This window comes from Peromyscus maniculatus, chromosome 7 (assembly GCF_049852395.1).
Source record: "Peromyscus maniculatus bairdii isolate BWxNUB_F1_BW_parent chromosome 7, HU_Pman_BW_mat_3.1, whole genome shotgun sequence".
Lineage (NCBI taxonomy): Eukaryota > Metazoa > Chordata > Mammalia > Rodentia > Cricetidae > Peromyscus > Peromyscus maniculatus.
In genome coordinates, this window is record NC_134858.1 from 103,136,467 (window position 1) to 103,154,049 (window position 17,583).

The 17,583-nt window shown below is 44.1% G+C and overlaps 1 protein-coding gene across 3 annotated transcripts in view; it reads right to left on the reverse strand.

The window, feature by feature from the left end:
* The window catches only part of Nek11 (NIMA related kinase 11), a 237,712-nt gene that overhangs the window by 60,178 nt on the left and 159,951 nt on the right, over window positions 1–17,583 (reverse strand). The window lies entirely within an intron of this gene.

The window sequence follows — 17,583 nt, forward strand, 5'->3', positions numbered from 1 at the left end:
GAGTGCGGGCAGCTACTTTTCGTGCATGTTGTAAAACCCAGCATCATCTCATGCTCAGAATGTATAGAAAAGGCAGTGATGAGGAGGGCTTGCCTGATTAGTGCTGGTCAGTGAGGTCAAATACCAAAGATCCTTGCTCACTGGCCCAGGAATAGGGAGGTAGGTTTCAGGCACAGAAATCAAAGAAGGCCAAGCAGATCCTTCCTTCTGTACACTTGGGGGACAACCTTGAGTCATAGACTCTCCAGGGAGGCATCCTCTGCTAGAGGGGGCACTATTTGCATATGCTGCTGCTGATACCAACCAAGGGAGTTGGGGTTCTAAGCCTGGTTCCTACCAGGTGTACTGGCCCCAGCCAGGGGATTGACTTCCCAGTGATTAGCTTATTTGTTTTAAATATGTATGAGTGTTTTGCCTGCACATGTGTGCCTGGTGCCTGAGGGCAGTGAATCCCAAGACTGGAGTCACACATTGTTGTAGCCATCGTGTGGGGGCTGGACCTGGGTCCTCCAGAAGAACAGCCAGTGCTCTTAACCACTGAGCCATCTCTCCAGACCCAACAATTTTTAGTTTTTGCATCTGTGGAAAATGGGGGGTTTTGTGGTCCATTTGGACTGATGTGGTGTGTGTGTGTGTGTGTGTGTGTGTGTGTGTGTGTGTGTGTGTGTGTGTATGTGTATGCCAGGAAAATTCAAGATTGTGGCACTTGGATTTGGTTGCTAGAGTGCTCCTATTTTCTGGTTCACAGATAACACCTTGTGTATTCACATGAAGGGATAGAACTTTCCTTGGGTTTACTTTATAAGGCCGTACGTAATCTATATATGAGGGCAGAACCTCAGGACATAATCAACCCCTAAGGCTAATACCTAAAACCATCTCCTTGGAGATTATATCTGAGGGAGACCTGACTATGCAGACCACAGCCTGAGTCAACTGACAGTCAAGGAGCCTCCCAGCTCAAAACCTCTGTTCTTCTGACTGAAAATGGACAGTGAGGGGAACAGGCCATTTTACAAACACTGCTATAACAGTGTTCCCACACCGTTCCTCACACCGACAGGTGGGGTCTCTTCCCCTGCCTCTGGATCTGAACCGGCCCTGGAGCTTGCTTTCCCCACAGCACATGACAGAAGTGGTGATGGATAACTTAGGGCTGGACCTTGAGAAACCATACGCTGTAGGAAGCCAGCAACCATGCTCTCCTGTTGGAGGATCTCATGGCCAGAGGTTCCAGAGCATGAGAAGTCATGGGAGGAAACAATGGCCCCAGCCAACAGCAAGAACTGTGAGCCATACTATCTTGGACCAGTTAAGCTCCCCGCTGGAAGCAACAATGTGGGTGACTGAAGAGCGCATGGAGTAGAACTATTCAGTGAGCACAGAAGACCCACAAAATCAATCGGGAGAGATTTCTCAGAGGTAAAGTGCTTGCAATATCAATATGGGGACCTGAGTTTAGAGTCCAGCATAGAAAAGGCAGGTGCAGCGATGTGCACCTGTAATCTCAGTGCTGTGGAGGCAGAAATGAGAAGATGCCTGGTCTGCCATCCATCCATCTAATCTAGCTGAACTGGTGAGCTCCAGGTTCAGGGAGAGATTCTGTCTCAAAAAAAAATGAGGTGGAAAGTTCGAGGAAGACACTCAATGTCAACATTGGCCTCCACAAGCACATGCACACACACACACACACACACACACACTTTAAGAAATAATACACCATTGCTTTAATACACTAATTTTTGGTGGATTTTTCTTTACATAGAAAAGAATCATTGACATGCTAAACAACTGAGGTTAACTGACCAAGTGCTTTACATTTTTAAATCCCTAAAACTTATCACATCCCCTGGCTCATGAAAACTACCAAGTGCACATCGGTGCACTTCTCTTCCCAATTCTGTGATGCACAAGGAGGTAGATCAAGCCCGGGGTAGACACCTATCTCCAGGTAGATACCAGGGCTCCCCGCCACTCAATGTGCTATCTACTGGTGCTGGATAGCAACGCATTGAACCCATTCAATGTGGCTCTTATGTGCATGTGTTTAGGACTTAGCACTTGGGATTAGATAACCTATCAGGGAGCCCATCCCTGGAGAAGACCGATTTCCTCATCTCAGCAGCCACTGATTGTACTTCAGATTTTATAGAAGAGTTTCAAAGTCTCCGTGAAAACACCCATGTAGCCTTTGTCCCAGTGCCGATATTTTTTTACGTGTACTTTATCACTCCCCCATCTATGTATTCACAAAGACATTCCTCAAGCTTAGCACTACTGATATTTGGGACCAGATAATTCTAATACACTGTATGATGTTCAGCAGCGCCTGTGCCCTCAAACCAAAAAAAAGTCAGTAAGATTTTGTTATAATATCTCCCTCCCTAACCTGCATTGTAAAGATCTAAAATAGCACGAGACACTGTAAACTTCCTCCATACGGGACAAAATCTGTCCTGGCTGAGGTCTATTAATCAATTAACCGACCAACCATTCATTCAGTCAATCTACCTATCTATATGTTGACATATGTAGTTGTTTTTCCCCTGCTGGCCAAATCTCAAATAATTTGAGGGTCAATAAAAATACAGCAGCATCTTTCAAGCCAAATAGCCCCCCTCTTCAGGAGTCTGTCTGTGCCTGCCCGCAAAAGCTCATCACAGCTGGGTTTCTTTACTGTTGACCTTCCCTCACAGGGGCGAGGAAGGTCAGGGGATCCTCACAGGAGTGATCTAACTATCCCATTCATGTTTCTGTTGCTGTTGTAAACACCATGACCAAAAGCAACTTAGAGGGGAAAGTGTTTGATCATCTTACCATTCATAGCCCACCACTGAAGCTAGGGTAGGAACCTGGAGGCAGGAACTGAAGCAGAACTACTGAAGAACTTTGCTCACTGGCTTGCTCCCTGTGGCCTGCTCAGCCGGCTTTATTATACACCCTGGACCACTTGCCTAGGGGCATCACTGCCCACAGTGGACTGGGTCTTCCCACATCAATCAATCAATAATAATAATAATAATAATAAATAATAATAAACCCACAGACTTGACTATAGGCAATCTGGTGAAGGCACTCCCTCAATAAAGTTCTTCTCTTTCCAAATGACTATTTTGTGTCAATTTGACAAAAATTTAATTGTACAAACCACTTCTCCTAACCAGTTGTATGCAATTCTGTTCTAATTGAAAGTAGCTTTGGGGTCTTGAGGTGGGGGCAGAGTATATAGGCTGGGGATGGCGAGGGGAGGGAAAAGGGCTCCATTTATGCAGTCATGAGGAAGTCATCATCTATGCTAGGTGCTGACCTGCGAGTGTGGGTGCTTTAGGGACACCCATGTGCCTGCCCCAAAGGACCCCTCACTCATGCTCTGTAAGTAAGCTCAATACACTTATGGCTCCTTAGGAGCAGCTAGATGTGATGGAACTGAACTTTGGTTTGTCATTGGGACCTTAGAAGGAGGGGATTGACATTGCCTAGTCTACCTCAAGAAAAGGCTTGCAAGTTGTTTTCCCCCAACATTATACTTTTATTATTTGGGAATTTCATACAATGCACCCTGATCACATTTGCTTCCCATTCTTCCCAGGTCTATCCTCCCACTCTTGTGCCCCCCAAAAGAAAAATATGCCAAGTCCAATTTGTGTTGCCCATGCACTCAATGGAGCATGGTCAAACTCCCAGTGTCTATGCCCTTAAAGAAAACCGAGTCCTTTCCCATCCCCTCCATAAGCCATCAAGCGTGAAGGGCTACACCTCAGCATCTTCATCTCAATTTTAAAGACTCTATTGAATAGAAAAAAGAAAGTCCTTCCAAGTGTAATTTTTATAGTTAAGTCAAACTTCCTCTATTTTGAAGAAATAGTCCTTCCAAGTGTAATTTTATAGCTAAGTCAAACTTCCTCTATTTTGAAAAATAGACAATTCACAAAATCAGCACCTACATTTTTATAATAAATAAAAATTAGGGAAGGGCAAACAGCTCATTCCTAAGATTCTAGAAATTACCACGTATTTGAACCTAACTGGTTCTGGGAGAAGTACATGGAAGTGCATGCCAAGGCTTCCTGCAGGTGTCTCCTGTTGTTCTGTGCCCTATGGGCACACAAGCAGAGACATGGCCACAGACAATATCTGTTAGGCTTATGCAATGTGGAGATTGGCTGTGGACAAAGATGTTTATATGTCCTTACTGCTTCACAGTTTATTGACTTTTGGTGGATTTAAGTGGCCTGGGACAACTGCATCTCAGTAGACGACAAAGGCTACTGCCACTAGCCTTTAATCATGTAGGCCAAGTGCTTGAAAGACAGATTTTCTTTCTTTCTTTTTTTTTTTTTTGTTTTTTGTTTTTTGTTTTTTGAGACAGGGTTTCTCTGTGTAGTTTTGTGCCTTTCCTGGAACTCGCTTTGGAGACCAGGCTGGCCTCGAACTCACAGAGATCTGCCTGTCTCTGCCTCCCGAGTGCTGGGATTAAAGGCGTGCGCCACCACCGCCCGGCGAAAGACAGATTTTCTAATGCTCAGGAAATGGCAAAAGTGATTCCTTTTTAAATGAATGTATATGCTCTTCAGAGCCATTTCCAGAGCCATTGACCTCTCCATAAACAGAAAGTGCCTTCGAAGCATGAAGAACATCCCTAAAGCTCAGCTCTGAAAAACTGTCCCATGCATCCAAATTCAAAATCAAATGCACAGATTTTCTGTATCTACTACTCATACTCCACAGAAGGTTTGATCTGCCCCCCTACAGTTGCATGGCCCACAGTCACTATAACCCACGGTAGCCATGGAAGTGTAAAGCTCTCATGTAAACCTCAACATGTGAAGGTTGGCTTTGGAAGAGAGAAGTGTCTCTCAGGGGAGAACATGGCTTCCCTGACAGTTCATGACAACAGTTCTATCAGAGCCATTTGGGGTGACCATGTTACATCACATCTGTTTGTGGAGTCATCTTGGTACATAGTCTCATGACGGAACATGAGAGCTTATACTCCCATGGCTACAATGGGTTATAGCAACAGTGAAGACTACTTTTGGAAAAGGAAGATCAAATTTACTCAACACTTCTAAATGTAACTGCCTAGGAACCTAGACTACCATGTGAAGTCCTGGGAACACAGAAATTCTCTCATGGACAAATATATTAACAGAGCTTAGCTTGTACCTTGTAGAATTCCCAGTTAAAATCAGTAGACAGATTTCTATGAGTTGTATAAGCTATTGGACTGTATTATTGAGAATGGGGGGAGAGAAACAGAGAGAAAGTTTTATGTGATTATAGTAAGTCCCGAGGTCTGTAAGATGAGTCTGCAAAATTAGAGACATAGGAAACTATTGTGTAGTTTGAGTATAAAGGCAGAAAAAATTCTAATTTAAAGGCAAAATATATTCTTTACTATTCAAGAAAAGTCTGCCTTTGTTCTATTTAAGCTTTTAGCTAATTGTTTAAGGTCCGCTCATAACTAGAGAGAGCAACAGGATTATTCAGACTGCTCAATTAAATGTTAATCTCATCCAAAATACCTCTTTAGAAACACCCACACTAATATTTGACCAACTATCTGGGCACCCTGCGGTTCAGTCAAGTTGACACATAAAATTAACATTCTAATATTTCTTTTCTTCTTCATTAAATATAATTTCAGTATATTTAACAATTCAAAGTTATATTCATGAGGAATCTAATATGGATCCTAAAAAATGTTTTTTAATGATCAAGACTTAGGCATTTCACCATCTCTTGTGTCTACAAGAACAAGATTCTATTTGCTAAGCTTTACTTTTAAAATACTGTGTGGGGGGGTATGGGGTGTGTATGGCATATGTGCATGAATGTGCTTGGGGTTGGGGAGATGTCCAACTAGGTAAAGAGTTAGTCACACAGTGTGAGAGCCTGATTTCAAACTCCCAGAATCGATGTAAGGCTGGACACAGGACACAGGAGTGTGTGTCTGTAACCCCAGGGCTGGACAAAGGAGTGTGTGTCTGTAATCCCAGGGCTGGACACAGGAGTGTGTGTCTGTAATCCCAGGGCTGGACACAGAAGTGTGTGTCTGTAATCCCAGGGCTGGACACAGGAGTGTGTGTCTGTAATCCCAGGCCTGGGCACAGGACACAGGAGTGTGTGTCTGTAATCCCAGTACATCAACAATGAGATGGGAGGCAGAGACAAGAGAGTCCCTGGAAGCTTGCAGTCCAGCCAGCCTTCCATGCACAGCAGCAAACAACAAAAAGAGAGATCCTGTCTCAAAAGAGGTAGGAGACAAGGACCAACCCCCAAGGTTACCTCTGACCTCCATATTGGCACTGTGGCCCAAGTGCATCTGCACTTGTATACACAAATATGCAAATACACATGTGTGCATGCATGAACACATATATTCATATATACATATTAAATCATACACATACACACATATATAGGGAGAGTGTTTATATATGGTAGGGAGCTTATAACCATATGATGTACATTGGCACCCTGCATATTAACATAATATACTATATAATACTGTATATTATACTAATATAAATTTATAATATATAAATAATTTATAATATATTTTAAATGATAGCAAAGCCTGCCCTTGTTCCTGCTGCTATTGAAGAAATATTTGAAAAACCTGGTTTTGTAAAATGTGGTGTTAGAGGCATGTGGCAAATTAAAAGATGACAAAATTCAATAAAACCGACCACATTTCCCTTGAAGTTTTCTGGGTCAGTCACTATGGCATTGTGAAAACCTGTAAACACTGTATAGGAAAAGTTCAGACTGAACACTGGCTTTGAATCAATGCTTTGTTAATTCTTTAAAAGCTCTTTTTGGAGGATTTTAAAAACATGTAATACCGAGCAATTCAATCGTTTTCCTCATCAGCTTCTTATTGATACAACTAGAGAACTCAGATTTCTGAAGAGCACAAACTCCTCTTCAATAGGGCAGTCTCGCTGAGTCAAAAAGCAGTTTCTAACCCAGAAATATTTTTTTATGAGCATTACTGTTTGAATATAACCCTCCAACAGACATAATGGGCCAGATTCCTCAGAATATTCACATGCAGATGCCAAAAAGCACACACGGGAATTAAAATGCAACCACCAAACCTAACGCAGTGTTTCCCGAGAACTACCTGACATCATACATTCCATCTTTTGTTCTGTTCATTCTTGGCTTTCTTGTTTGAAGCAGGGTCTCACTCTATAGCCCAGGCTGTCTACTACTCAGACAGACCTTCAGAATGCTGAGGGTACAGGGATAAGCCCACTATTTAGAGGTAAGCCCCAAATATGGCCATTTGTAAATATTTCAAGTATTGTTTTAGTCAAATTTACAGTTGAACATGGACAGGATTCTGTCTTGAAATGGTGATCTTACAATCATGGAATAATATTGCTATATCAACATTCCTTCTAGAATATATAGTTTTATTTAGTTTCTAGGTCATAGTGGACACTTCTAGCTACGTGTAACCAGCAATACATGCACTAAGCTTGAGTAGACATTTTTACATTATCTTTCAAGCATTCCCACAGCCCCTTCTTTCTCAAGAAACCATATCCTGTCATTTTCTGGCTTGAACTGGATATTGTTCATAAACCAACCCCTGGGAGGTAGAATATGAGAGCTAGACTGCATAGAATAAATTGGGTTTCCTCCAAACTACAAGAAAAAGGTGAGCATTGGCACAAAGCTGGGATTCAGACAAATAGCATCAAGACTAGAGAGGACATGGACTTTGAAGCCAGCCTGCTTGAAATTAAATCCCACCTTGCCATTCTCAGTGTCGTGTTTTGAGCAAATTGATTAATGTATCAAGCCTCCATTCCCCTACCTGTAAAATAGGTTGAGAGAAGACTCAGATATAGTAGCATTTATAAAGCCCATAGGCCCATAACTGGTATACGTAGAATATGTGTTTGCTAAAAGGTTCAAAGATGACTGCTGAGTGCATAATCATCACTGTGACATCTAGAAGAGAACCCAGCCCAGATGTCTGCTCAAACTGGTGGGGTGGATAAGGGCAACTGAAGAAATGTCATTCCAAGGCAGTCTGCCTCCCAAGCTGTTGTTTACCCAAGAGACTCCATTCATGCTTGATCCATTCAAGCTACAATGAACCTCAGTGGAAAAGGTGAAGTAGTGAAGACAAAGAGGCTTTGCCACATCTAGCATAGAACAAAGCAGTATGACTCCACTGTAGGAGAACCTAGGGCCCAAAGGTTTGTCTGTTCATGCTGTGGTCAGTGTGTGGATGAAGATGCAGAGGCAACAAAGGAAGGTGGGTGTGAGCCGAGGATGTTCTGCTGCTCCTTTTCCATCTTCCCTAAAGAACTTCCTCTTCTGGAATGAAAGGAAAACTCACCTGCAGGCTGGCTAAAGTGCATGTGGCTAAGAGGAACATTGAGCAAGTTTGAAACTTAAGAGTCAGAAATGATAAACTAAGGGAAGAAACTTTATTTTAAAATTATGTAAATAAAAACAAGCAATTTCTTGTTGAAGCTGAATATATGGGTAAAGAAGGGAGAGATCTAGGCATTGCTTTCTGTAAAATGATAACTATATACAATATTGTATCTTGGGCCAACTAAAGGGTGTTGGGGAATATTATTTTAAGGTATGTTGCTTTTGTTTAACTCTGTGAAGCTGTATTACTGTGCCTGTCTAAAACACCCGATGGTCTAATAAAGATCTGAATGGCCAATAGCAAGGCAGGAGAAAGGATAGGCAGGGCTGGTAGGCAGAGAGAACATATAGAAGGAGAAACCTGAGAGGAGAGAGCTAGGAGCCAGAGAAAGAGGAGGACTCCAGGGCCCAGCCACCCAGCTAAACATCAAGCCACAGAGTAGGAGTAAGATTTACAGAAGTAAGAGAATGAGCAAAGCGCAGAGGCAAAAGGTAGACAGGATAATGTTAGAAACTAAGCCAAGGTAAGGCTAAACATTCATTAAGTAATAATAGACCTCTGTGTGTGAAGTTATTTGGGAGCTGGGTGGTGGGCTAAAAAAGAGCAAAAACAAACAACAACAAAAGGGGGATTATTTGAGTGAATGAATAAACAGAACCCAGCTGCCATAAGAATTTAGTTTAGGATGAGGGTTTCTTGGGCAGACTTCAACAGTCCCTTGGAGGTTGTGTATCTATCTTTAGATGCTCTTAAGAGCCTCCTAGAGGCTTATTGTGCTCACTGATCCTTTACCTGGAGGCAGTGAAAATGCAACCATCTGTCTACATGCAGCATCCTCTATACTCATGGTTATGTCAACTCCCAAAGGCATATCAATCCAGAGGAGGCTGATAGCTTGTAGCTGTGCATACAAACACACACACACACACACACACACACACACACACACACACACACACACACACACACACACAGCTTCCCAGTTACAGAAGGGTCTTATATATTCCAGTGGCTGAAAGCTGCTCAAAGGGATGTGTAGATGCCTTTGCTGTACGACACCAGGCATGGCACCATGTTCTCCATCTGTTGAACAACCCCAAGCAAGCTCAGCTCTGTAGATCTATGCTATGCACAAAACAGATATACCCTCCATGATGGCTCCATCTTTGGGGACCCCAGCATTTTGTCATACTCACTGGTCCTTGACGTCAGTGAGTATGTGGGGTGTGAGGAACTTGTTTCTTTTACCTGTTACTGTCTTCTCAGAGTCCATGCCACCCATCTGGGAAAACTACCCCATATCCTCTTTCCTACTAAGCCAAGGCCATTCTGGACCCACCTCTTCCAGAGAGACCACGTCTGCCCAACTCTGCAACATTCTGACTGGCCAGCTGCAGCAAGGAGGCAGCAGAGGATAGATGTGGCTCACAATTATGAATACTGCAATCAGCCCCAGTTCTAGGTCCCCTCTTCAGGGCAGTGTTGACTCAGCGCTGCCTTCAGTGAGACAAGCTCAGCGGAGATGGAGGCGCCCAGATCTCAAGTGTGCAATAATGACTTCTGAAGAATGGATGTGCCTGCACAGACACCAATCAACCCAAGTGAAGATGCTCTCACCCCACACAGTCCTCTTGGCATCCTTCCAGCTACCCCACACCACTGTCATGATTTCTGTCACCACAGATTTCTCTCTCTCCTCCTCCCTGCCTCTCCTTTCCCCCTTCCCTTTCCTTCCCTTCCCTTCCTTTTTTTTTTACCCACCACACCCCCCTTTTTGTAGTGGTGAGACTCAAACACAGGGCCTTGCTCACACTAGGCACATGCTCTAACCCTAAGGTACACTCAGGCTCAGTTACTCTTCACTGAATTAGCCTCTCACTTAAAGTCCACTCTCTTCTGGAGTTCAGGAGCCCCTCGTGGTACAGCTACAGCCTCCTCATCACCTGTGACTTCTGATATAGGGGTTGCTCTCTCTGGTGTACATACCCACTCCCTTTCCTCATTTCAAGGGGCAGGTACATTTCCATCTCCTGAAAGTTCTCCTTGACTCCTCTTAGCAGCCCTCTGCACAACACTCAATACCCTTTTTCCCTACAAGTTACACTCCTTTGTTTCACTTATTTATGTGTTTGTGTGTCGCCTTCCTGGCTGCCTGCACAACTAGATTCTACCCTGCAGGTATTCATTCATTTATTTGCTCATTCATGCATATATTCCCCAATATCTACTATGAATTTACTCTGTGGCAAAATATTATTAAAAGGTGCTGTGAGTGTAATGCTTACCACCTTCTATTTCCTTCTGGTATGGACACAGACCTTGAGTAAAGGAACTAGCCAATTGTAATAACTCGGATGTTGAAAAGACTGCAGAGAAGAATAAAGCAGGAATGTAGAAGAGTGAATGCTAGGAGGGTGTATTTTATTTAATGTAGCAAAGTCCTCTGCAGTATGATGACACATAGCAAAGACCCAGAGACAGATAGGCATAATGTCACTTGCACCTCTTGTGGAAAGGACATCCCAGGCTTCTAAAGACAGACCATGTCTGTTGTTCTCCAGAAACAAGAAGGAGGCAAGTGGGATTGTTGTGTGATATTCTGTTTGTGTTCTGACAAGTAAAGCTTGTCTGGAGATCAGAGGGCAGAGGTAGCCACCAGTTAACCACAGAGGCCAGGCAGGGGTGGCACACACCTTTAATCCCAGCACTTGGGAGGAGGAAGCAGGAAGATCAGGAGTTCAAGGCCACAGGAGATTGAACCAGTCTAAAAGAGAAACAGAGCTGGGCAGTGGTGGTGCATGCCTTTAATCCCAGCACAATCAGGAGGTGGAGACAGGAATATAAGGTGGGTGGAGACAGAACTTCACCGCCATTTGGTCTGAGGACTCATAGAGGTAATAAGTTTCTAGTGGCTGCTACTCTGCTTCTCTGATCTTTCAGCTTTCACCCTCAATATCTGACTCTGGGTTTTTATTGTTAAGACTAAATAGATTTATGCTTCATGTGGTTGAATTTTCATAGTGAGGGGACCTCAGGGAGAAGAAATGGGGGACCTCAGTGAGGTGATAGTGATGAGGGTGGAGGAGGTGAAGGAGGGCCTGTGTACAGACTTTGAGTAAGATGCAAGGAGAGAGAGAGAGAGAGAGACAGACAGACAGACAGACAGACAGAACAGCTGTAAGCTCTTCTGAAGAAACTCTCTAGCTGATTTTCTGGTGGCTTAGGTTACAAGGGGAGAAATACTAAACTGTGATTACATGATGTGCCATGAAAGAAAAGCCAATAGTTTTTGCTGATGTGCTGGATGTGAACGTGAGTAGAAGGTGAGTGAAGTTTAACTCAGGAGGAGCTACAGATGGGGTGAGAAGCTAACTTTCAAACAGGCTGATTTCAGGATGTCTGAGAGGCCCTAGGACTCTGACCTCTATTTTTCGCTATATGACTGAGTGCAGGAGTCCAGGCTCCTAGGAGGACAGAAAAGATGACTGGAGGAGCTATCGAGGCACAATGCATCATAGACAGGATTCAAACACATGTGACTGAGATGCACACAAGGTAGGTCTGTGTCTGATGGCTCTCCACCATTATCCTGGACTGATGCCACTGACTCTGTGATATGTAGATGGATGCACAATTAATAACCCTGTCTGTCAGTTGGATTACTAAGCAATTGTCTACCATTCTGCAAAACATAGCCACAATAGCCCCAAGTCACAGAAACTTAAATGACCTGGTGGCTTCTTCTTTCTGCACACTCAGATGTGCCTTTTGCACCTTGGTTGGGTCTCCCCAGCAGCCAGGCCCTTGCTCAAACATATTCATAACTCATGGGAAGGCAGAGGATGCTGCTACCCAGAGCGAGAGGACAGAGCTGTTGGCACTTTTGTGGAGCTGCTGTGGAATTAGGAGGCTGAGATCACAGCTCCCAGCTCACTGCTGAGGTTGCCTTCTGCCCTAATGTATGTAGTGACAGGTATACAGAACCACATCTTCAAAACTCAAACTGCAAACCAGCCCCCTTGGCTCCCACAACATTAAATACCTCTTTTGAACTCAGAAATGCTGACAGGTGGCTGTCACTGTGTCCACATTCAGGCTAAATGCCTTATTTACTCTGCATTATTAAAGCTCTCTAGATGTAGGCATCCCCTATTAATGCCCTGGGTCCCCACAAGTCATGGCTTAAAGGTTGCTGTGGAGGTCCAAAGACATTCACAATATATAGGCACAGAACTCATGAGACATTTTGGATTGCAGTTTGGAAATGTAAAAAATGAGGAGGAACAATGAGGCGGGGCTGAGGGACTGATGGCATCACATCTACCCAAGACAGAGTGACAGGTTCTCTAGGAGCCGCTGAGACCTGATTCTCCCTGCTGCACCCCATTCCTGGAGGTTCAGTAGTATGGAAGGTCCTCCAAGTCAGTCCCTCTGTCTGCTCTTTAAATGGCTTAGTCTCTTTACCCAACACATGCCCAATAGTCAACTTAAGGGAGGTTATTGGAACCAAAAGCAAAAGGCTTTCCAAATCCCCAAAGGAAGTCCTTGTGACACACATTTATTTATGGCAGATGGATAGTCTCAAGTCCAGCTGAGATGAATTCTCATTTAAACTCCGCAGAGCATGCAGTAACTTGGTCCTGCCTCTGAGCCACGGTCTGAAGTCCTCCCACCACTATCCGTTTTCATGCATTTTGCTGCTGTCTTCAGGTCCCCCGCATCTCCTTCCCCTCCCATTTCCACTCTCTCACAGTGAGGTCTGGGGATCCCAGAGTGGCCAGCGGTGAGGTGTACTTCGTGTTGGATGAGGAACAAGGGATGAGAAAGGAGAAGAACCATGACATGGAGGCTAGGACAAGGCAGGAGTGGAAACTGGGGCATCAAAGTCACTCCTCTGAGCAGCGCTCACTGAGGCTATGGAGGCTAGTCACCCTGCAGGAGCGGCACACCTGCTGGAGTGTACATTACATCTTGGTGGGTATGTCTGCTTAACGGCCTGTGGCACACCGGTGCAGTTACGGGGGAAGAAATAGCTCAACTACCTGCAATCTCAGGAAAGGCCACTTAGAAATGACAGTGACTTCTAAGGTCAATGCAGGACAGAAAGTGTTGCCTCCTATGTATGCACTTTACTAAATGAGGCCATTATTGGAATGATTTTAAAATAGACAGTAAAGCAGTGTCCCTGTTGGGGCTCAAAGGTTCTAGCATCTTCTATTATAAAAGCACACCAGCAAATAATCTTGCATCCCTTAGCAGGAGAGAGTTAGGGCTTATTTACTTTTCACGATTCTGCATTTCCTCTAGAATTAGCAGAAGGTTAGCCTTGTATATAGTTCAGTAAGTCTATATAGTAAAGCAGGTCTTGGTTGCCCTTCCCCTGTTCCCTCTACCCAAGTGGTGGGATAGGGATGACCACAGCTGTGCAGAGGACAGCCTGTGGCCTACCTGCAATAGGACATTTAGCTGTCACCCATCAAGCCTCAGTTTCCTCGTATGAAACTAGTCCTAAGAATGAAATCATTCACCTGTGAATGTGGTGAGCTTGCTTACTCCCTGGTCACAGAGAGACTGGGATTCATCAAAGGGATCAAAGGACATGGAACTCTAACCAGGCACTTCCAGCCAATGAGGGCTCAGAGGGGGTGCTAGAGCCAGGCCATTCCTGCCCAACACGAGACCCTTGCTACCCTGCCAACAGCAGCCCTTGTCCTGTATGGCCTACCTGCCTGGCCAAGGCTTTTCCAAAACTGTACAGTCAACCCATGCTTCTTTCTCTCCCTCCCTCTCTCCCTCCCTCCCACCCTCTTTCCCGCTTTTATTTCTTCTTTCCTCAGTGGCATCCCATAACCTGAGGATCTTCCCACCTGCCCCACAGGGATTACCCTTGCATTTCTCACCCTGCCCTACCATCTCTCCTGGAAGACCTGCACTAGCCCAGAATATAAAGTACTGACCATAAAAGGAAAATCCCTGGAACCACCAGCTGATTAAACCACTGGCTCTCCCTACAGCAGGAGCTTATGATAGCAACCCTCAGGACGGCTTGACCCCAGCGTCCTCAGAGGAACCTCAGGCTTTACCACTCTGCATCTAAGCACAACAGCACATCTGCTTTTCCTAGCATTATTGTGTGCTGGGAGAACATCAAACCTCCAAAGTCTGGAGAACTTCCATATTAGCTTGGAAAAGCAGGCCTCTGCCACTCCTTATTTCAGGAAGAGAACACCAGGGGCCTGAGGAACCTTTTAAGGGAAGCTTCAGTAAGAGCCTTTCCTGAGAGAGCTGTGGGTCTTTCCTGAGAGAGCTGTGGTTTTACCAGTGTCTTGGGTCGTTTATTAGTCTTGGAGAGGGAATGACAGTCCAGGCAGTAAGGGACATTCGGAATTAATGACAACGTGCACCAGCCTGCAGCCCTCAGGCATGCCTGTGAGAGCACGTGGGCTATTGCTCAGTGACAGGTCTCGCAGCTGCGGTAGAGAACCTGTTGTGAAGGCAGCTGTAAACTCCACTCTCCTGAGATCTAAGAAGATGGTTCCAATTTGGTGACCACAGACTTCACAGAGTGCCATCAGCACTATGATGGCTTGTGATAAAGGCATTACTGATGCTTTGCTTAGCACTGTAGAGAATCAACAGTAATTAGGTGTTTCGTAAAACTGCTTTGGAAGCATTGCTGCTTAAAGAGCAGCAAGGTTGGCTCGAAGAACTTCACAATGAAGCCCGCGGCTCGTTTTCTTTCAGAAAGCACTTCCTCCATCAAAATATGAAAGAGGAATCTGCTTGGATCTGGTTATGCACCCAGAGTCCATGGGTGTGTTTAGACCCTAGCATGTTCAGGGCTCAAGGGCAAAGCCAGGAAGAAAAGAGGCAATTCCAGAGATGGCTGCAAGCTTCATCACATCACAAGGTGAACGGTGACGGGGTACCGGCACTGAACTCAGAGTGCGGCTTGTGTATGGCTGACACAGGATCCCACAAGAATGGGAGGGCCCAGCACAGCCACACCCACCACCTCTGGAGAAAGAGAAACCATATCAAACAAATGCTAGATTAAAATGCAGCTGTGATTATCTGTCCCTATCATAGTTCACCCTACTCTAACCCCTACTTCCATGTCTGTCAGACCATGTTAATCTGCCTTGCAGAGTAGGAAAAGGCATTGGCCTCCAACTGTGACCACTCGGACTCAAAAGCACAGCACTGATCCCTCCCTATCTGTCACTGTGTGTGAGCTATTTTTCTCTTAGGGACTCAGCTTCTTCACCTGAAAATGGGAATAAGACAACAAAACTCTGAGAGACAAAATACCATGCATGTAAAATGTCTTAGCATTTTGCCACAACAGATTTAAAATCAATCACAATTGGTCATCTAACATGTGGTAGATACACACCCCAGAGAGCACAATCCCTGCCCCCCTTATATTTATTATCTGCACTGAGAAAGAAGAAAGGATTTTTTTTTTAATATTGCAACTGTAACAGCTTACTTTAACATTAAAAACTTTAGGCAGAACATTTTAAAAAGCAAGATAACTAAGTAATTTTTATAATAATGGTTAAATTACTAAGTATTAAGTATGCAGTTAAGATCTGATGCATGATCTGATCTAATAATTCATATCTGATTGGGCATTATTTGAATGCTTTAAGCTGATCACTCTGTCTATTCTTCTATGATGAGGAACTATTTCTCTCCCATTGTACAGATCAGGACACTAAAGCCCAATGAAGTCCAATATCTTGTACAAAGTAACAACATCCCATTGAAGCAGCAAGGCCTGCACTTATTTACAGGCAATCTGACTTCCCAAAATACATTGTAGTACAAGCTAGCCAGAGATGGGACCTCTGGGGCTGGCAAAGTTCTATTTCTTGACTTGGGTGGTATTTGTAACAGGTTTGATTCATGTGTGTTTCTGAATTGGCTTTGTTTTATTTAGAATGATTTAAAATTATAATACTAGTAAATCAAAGTTTGCCCTTTGATGATCTGAGAAAAGACTGGGTATGTGTTTTGTATGTCATGTTTTCCAACCACAGATATGGGTTGATGTTAATGCAGTATTATGACAATATTTGTTTCAACTCTTTATAGTGGTGGCTTAGGAGCAAATGAAAAATTATATTTTTAATTGCGGTAGTAGGTACGTTTTTCCCAGGGTCCCCCAGGGAGAAAGAGGAATGCGTGTAAGGGACACTTTTATTGTGGCATTTGGGATCCTACCTCTCTTTTGTCCTGAATTTTTGTAAATGATTTTATGTTCCTCTCCACTTTGTCATTTACATTCTCCTATGATTTCTCTTTCTCTTAACCTTTTCCTTTGCTTAACTTTACTCTTTAAAAGCATTTGCTTATTTTTTACTCTTTAAAAGTATTTGCTTATTTTTGTTTTATATGTGTGAGTTTTTGCCTGCAGGTTGGCACTGGGAACCAAACCTGGGTCCTCTGTAACAGCAGCAAACACTCTTAACCACTAAGCCATCTCTCCAGTCCCAGCTTGAGTTTCCTCTTACCCCATCCTGGTAACCATCTCCCTCCGCCGCTCTCCTGGTCTACAAAATTTAAGAAACATTTCTTATGGGTTTTATTTAATATTATAGTAGATTGTAGTGGGTAGCCATTCCAGCTTGGATCTGGAAGTTCCAACCCCCATTAAGACTCTGGCAACTGTCATGCCTACGAGGCAGGGCCAGGGGAGGCACCTGGAGACCCAAGATCTGGATGGGCCAGTGCTCTCTCTGGGCCGGGACCCTGAACGGTGGAGGTGGACCGAGCAGAGCTCCAGAGAACACTGCTGGACTGCGATACAACTTCCCCAGACCCTGCGACCTGCCTATCCCTTAATTTGTGAGTTACACCATTCAATAAATATCCTTTTAACTACGTGGAGTGGCCTTAATAATTTCACCAATAGTAGATTGCTTAGTGTTTATTAAGAATGTCTCTGTGGTTAGCCATGGTGGCACATTCCTGAAATCCCAGCACTCAGGAATTAAGTCAGAAAGTTGAAAGTTCAAGCCTAGGCTGGGCTACACAGTGTGAAACTGTTTCAGTAAAAAAATTGAGTAGCTGGTGTACAACTTTCTTTCCACTACAAAAATCAAAAGAAAAATGCACAAGCCAGGGCCATTTCTTAGCCTATCATACACTAGCTCAGGCTTTCTAATTAAGAA